The sequence below is a fragment of the Morone saxatilis genome, unplaced genomic scaffold (genome assembly GCF_004916995.1).
Source record: "Morone saxatilis isolate NCDOM2014 unplaced genomic scaffold, NCSU_SB_2.0 Contig10, whole genome shotgun sequence".
Classification (NCBI taxonomy): domain Eukaryota; kingdom Metazoa; phylum Chordata; class Actinopteri; family Moronidae; genus Morone; species Morone saxatilis.
The window spans coordinates 17,053,086-17,058,584 of record NW_023339652.1 but is presented as its reverse complement, the minus strand read 5'-3'; the positions used below and the strand labels follow the sequence as shown (position 1 = coordinate 17,058,584).

Genomic DNA, 5,499 nt, shown 5'->3' with positions numbered 1-5,499 from the left:
CATTGAGACTATTGAAGAGAAGCAGAAAACAACTGAGGAACAGGCTGAAGGCTTCATCACAGAGCTGGAAGAGGACATATCTGAGCTGAAGAAGAGAAGCTCTGAGGTGGACCAGCTCTCACAGTCTGAAGACCACCTCCACCTCCTCCAAAGCTTCCCATCCTTGAACACTGTTCCACCCATCAAGGACTGGACAGAGGTCAGCGTTCATTCATTATGTGAGGAGACTATGAGGAAACCTGTTGATAGGCTGGAGGAGACACTCCAGAAAGAGACTGAGAGACTGTGTGTTCATGTTGAGCTAAAGAAGGTCCAGCAGTATGCAGTAGATGTGTGTCTGGATCCTGATACAGCAAATCCCTCTCTCATCCTATCTGGTGAGGGAAGCAAGTCAGTCATGGGAATGTGAGAAAGAATCTTCCAGGCATTCCAAAAAGATTTTCCTGTTATTCTGTTCCAGGAAAGCCGGGTTTCTCTTCAGGAAGGTACTATGAAGTTAAAGAGAAAACTTGCTGGACTTTGGGAGTAGTCAGAGAGTCTATCAACAGAACGGACGTCACTCGGACCCGTAAGAATGTTTTTTATTCTGTATACTGAAAGAAAAAGGGTATGAAGTTGATGAATCATCAGTTCATCTCTCTCTGAAGTCACATCCTCAGAAGGTGGGAGTGTTTGTAAATTACGAGGGGGGTCTGGTCTCCTTTTATGACGTAGACGCTACAGCTCTCATTTACTCCTTTGCTGGCTGTAAATTCACTGAGAGACTCTACCCATATTTTAATCCCTGTTATAATGATGGTGGTAAAAAACTCCACCCCCCTGATCATTTGTTCCATCCAAAACTAAGTTCTCAAGTGAATATTTATTTATTGTAAACTGTAAATTTTTAAACTACAAGACTCAAATTCATTACAAAATGCCTTTAAAGTACATTTGTCTTCTAAGGGTTAGAACACTGTTGGTTCTGCTCCACTGAGAGGCGCCAGAGTCAGCTCAACTTCCCAAACATTTTTTAGTTTTACTTAATTTGCGTGAAAATAAAATTCCTTCCTATTCAGAATTGGAAACTTTGCATTCCATTTTGTAGTTCAGTTTGGGTAATGCAGTCTGATTTGAAGCATAACATAGAAATATGTTAATTAAGCAAGAAATTGTGACACTATTGACTTGTACAGTATAAAAAGTAATTACTGTAAAAATATTATACTGTTATATCTACTTTAAAGGTTCCGAGGGTACTTTTCTCAATTAAAAGTGGTAAAATAAATAAAAAAAATTAAATAAAAAACTATTCCGGTAGAACTTGGAAAAACAATGATGAAATAGCACATGGTTTTATGAGATCATTCCATTTTTTCCCATCTTCTATATTTGTTTTTTATTATTCCAATTTTTTTATTTTAGGGATAATATCTCAATTCATGGGGGAGTTGAGGATCTGTGTTCATAATTTTTTTTTTTTTTTAATTCACAATTTGTTGTTGATTTATGTGTATTTTACTGGTTATTCATTTGGGAGTTCTGGGCATTTAATTGTAATGTAACATGTTTTTTTAAAGGTCCATTGTGTAACATTCAGGAGGATCCATTGGCAATATAATATTCATAGGTATGTTTTTATTAGTGAACAATCATACATGTTTTTGTTACCTTAAAATGAGACGTTTTTTTATCTGCAGAGGGAGACATGTTGAACCACCATGTTTCTACAGTAGCCCAGAACAGTCAAACCAAAAACTGGCTCTAGATAGGGCTGTTAGTGTCTTTCGAGTGTTTCTTGGCTATCATAATTTCTCCTTCACAGCAGGTGAAGCAAGGGAGTAGCATTCTGCAATTACACACCATTAGATACACCTAAATCTTACACACTGCTCCTTTCATTTTTTTATCTCAAACACTTCTATAGCAGTCTGATCTCTAATATTATTGAGAAACAAGTAAACCAGAGACAATGTTATGTTTTACTTTTAAAATATGTTTGGCTGAAAGAGCAAATTTGTTTTAAACTGCTATATAAATAAAGTTGACCATTATTACTTTTATTGAATCTGTTTCTTGGTGATGTGAAATTTAAAAAAAAAAGTTTTTTTTATGAAATCATTGTATTGATGTAAATTGTCAAACACATAGTGTGAGTCTATAAAATCAGGGTCCCGTTCATCATTAGTGGAGATATTTCGGGAATTTTCTCTTACTCACTTGCACATTGTTGTGTGATAGTGTATGGAGATATGTTGTGGTTGAGTACAGCCAGGTTGAATTTTAATTAATGGGAAATACCTTTGAAACTCAAGCAAAGACTGTGGGAGTCGGTATAGTCAGCCTGCAACTTTCTGTCAGTTCAAAAAATTCTTCCTGTCTGATATCACAGATTACGGTCTGAAATCAGCCCAGGATTTATCTTGCTTTCTTGCTTGGGATCTATCAAAGATGCTAAATTCTCTATATGCAATGCTATGACTGGTGTGTGCACAGAGCTTTACATTCTACGGTTATTTTGAAAGGGAAATACTGTAGTACTTCTTATCATATAATTAAGGATATTATTGCTCGTTGGCTGTGGGAGTGGATGTTCTCTCTTATTGTGTATTGTGTTTACTATGTTATTGTAGTGCTGTGTGACAGTCAAACTGGTTTACACAAACATCTAGGAATCTGGGTTTAAGGTCACAGGTATTTAGCTGTGTGCGTGTGCGTGTGTGTGTGTGTGTGTGGGAGATTAAAGTATCACTCCCTTTGACGCCTCTTGGAATCTGATGACGGATTTTTTGACGTCGGGAGCTGGCACTGAATGCATCAGATGCAGTGGTGTGTACCGTTTCGCGTCATCAGGACATCAGAGTTCAAGTTCATGATGTTGTGGACTTGTTGGATGCTTGCACACCTTTGGCAGGATGCCAGAGCCTATGCCTAAAGAGCCTAAATTAGAAACTTATGTAGCATCCCAAAGGTAATCAAGGCACTGAGCTAAACATCTGCACTGGCATTGCCAAAAGATTATATATCAAAAAGGCAAGTAGAGACATTTTGTACACAAAATGGCTGCACTGTATCTGCTGATAGAACTGCCCAATACCATTACTTCACCAGCTCCTGACATTTCAGGCTTTACAAACTTGCTTACCTACTTGTGGGCTGGTCAAGGCCAACTTTAGTACACTGTGTGTCCCACATTGTTACACCACCATCTTGTAATACAGAAAATTAAGTAACAAGTCAGTTTTGTAAGTTAATAAAACATTCTTGATTAAGTACTTACTTTACTACATATTTTGTTTTCACAGTACAGATAAAAATTACAAAATTAAGTTTTCTTACCTTACAATTAAGTTAGTTTTACTTAAAATGTTCCATGTAATCAGTTTCAACCAATTTTTGTTAAATTAACTTATCTGGTTTTACAGTGTAATCTTAATGAGATGTGGATCACTTGCAAGAAAAACCTGAGTACAGCAGAGACCCTAACCCTAAACCTAACCCAAGCAGCATCAGAAACACTGACATCTCTAAAAAGGTCCAATATTAGCAGTTTAAAGTCATCCAGTGGGATGAGATGTTCTAGTTTTCAAGTTCTTTATAATTAATTCTATCGATATGGTGCAAAGTACTAAAAAGGCAGTCTTCTCAAGTTCAGTGATGAGTGCAATATGTATCCCTTGTAATGAAATGCAGGGTACAATGGCAAATTGTATCAAGTTTTTTTATGTGTGGAATGAACAGCATTAGAGTATAGGATATCTCCATAGAGAAAGAAAAAACCCTTTATGTGATCATGGAAAAAACTATTCAGAGTAAAGCTCTCGTTCACAATATACCCTGCAAATACATAATCAAGATCAAGACAAAAAAGTAAAATCAACATTCTTGTACAAAATAAATAGAACACAAACACAAGACAATTTAAAAAAGGAGCATTCTTCAAATAAAACATCATTCAGAAGACTATGGGGAGCATTAATGTGGAAAAAAAAAATTCCCAATACTGTGTGCACTAATGGGAATCCAAGGTGACGTATCCCTGTGAATGAGTATGGTGTCCGCATTTCTAAATCTTATAAGCAATGATAAATAAAAGTGGTAACTTATTAAGGATGGCTTTGTAAATAAAAAATGAGTCAAGCACAGACATGATAATGGCTGATTGCACAATGGTTTTCCTGTTCTTAGTCTGACATAAGAAATCTATTTTTTTTCCTAAGTAAAATCAAGGTTATATATATATATAAGGTTATATATCCTAACTTCTAGTGATATTTATTGAACTGGCCCTTTAACCTGCCATTAACACCTGAACTTTACAATGGTAAACTACAACTCCACCTACAGTAATTCTGGTCTTGCGAAATTCAGGTAACTTAGAGAGTGAGAAATTCACTGACTCTTACACTGAGGAAACAACATTCACTGCAATGCAGTAGATATGGTAAAAGGACCAAGCACAGAGCCTTGTGGCACCCCCTTAGTTATACCTGTGTATTACCTGTATACAGTAACTATTCATCTATGCAATTCTAATGAAGCAATACAAGACCTTTTATACTATCTACTACACTTGCACTAACCATAGCTATATTACCAGGAATTTAGAGTACGATCCTAGTTTTTAGTATTACTTCAGTTTCTGTTTAAGATTTGAGTTATTTATGATTTTATCATGTTACTTCTTATCTGAATGCCCTTACTATGTTGCTTGTTTTGTGATTATTTTGTGCTGTAAGACTCCACTTTCCCTTTGGAATTAACAAACTACTCCCTCTATGTAATTAATTATTATAATCTGAGAGCATCAGTACAAATTACTATATGTTATATAAATTGCAGCCATGTGATTTATTCTTTGGATGAGCTGGCAGTGCAAGCACTTAACTTGACTTAATCATGGGTCGTGCCCGGCATCACAGACGGGTGCGGTCAGAAGTGTGCTCTGCTGCACCTTCAACCACAGTGATATCACGATGTATTGTATAGACCCTGAATAGAGAGGAGCGTGTGACTGCCCCTGCACCTTTTTGCAATGAGTGCTGCTGGTTTGCAGTTAAAAAAAGAGAGAGAAACTTAAAAGAAAGGAGAGAAATGGGAAGAAACTGATGGAAGAAAAAAGTTGAACATGCTGAACATGTGCATTAATAATAAAGTGAATGAATTTTACATTAGGCATTGGTATTTTACATGTCAGCATAAAATCATAACAGAGAATCCAGTCATCCAGGTCTTGTGTTAATAACTAGTGTGAGAAAGAGGCTGTGGCCTTTGAGGAGACTATGTGTGAGTCTGCACGTATGCTTCACAGCTGGCAGACAGGGCAGGAGGAGCAGAGGCTGTGTGGTGTGTGTGTGTGTGTGTGTGTGTGTGTGTAAAAGTGAGACAACAGGTGATACATTATTATTGTGTTGTAGGTTATAGATAATAGTGTCACATTTAAGTTTCAAAGAACCCTGCATGTTGTGTAAATGTGTGTGTGTGTGTGTGTGTGAGTCAGTGTGTGTGTGAGAGTCAGTG

General features: G+C 36.7%; 1 pseudogene; it reads left to right on the top strand.

The window, feature by feature from the left end:
* Positions 1-1,586, top strand: part of LOC118336309 — a 1,874-nt pseudogene extending 288 nt beyond the window's left edge.
* The last annotated feature ends 3,913 nt before the right edge of the window (positions 1,587-5,499 follow it).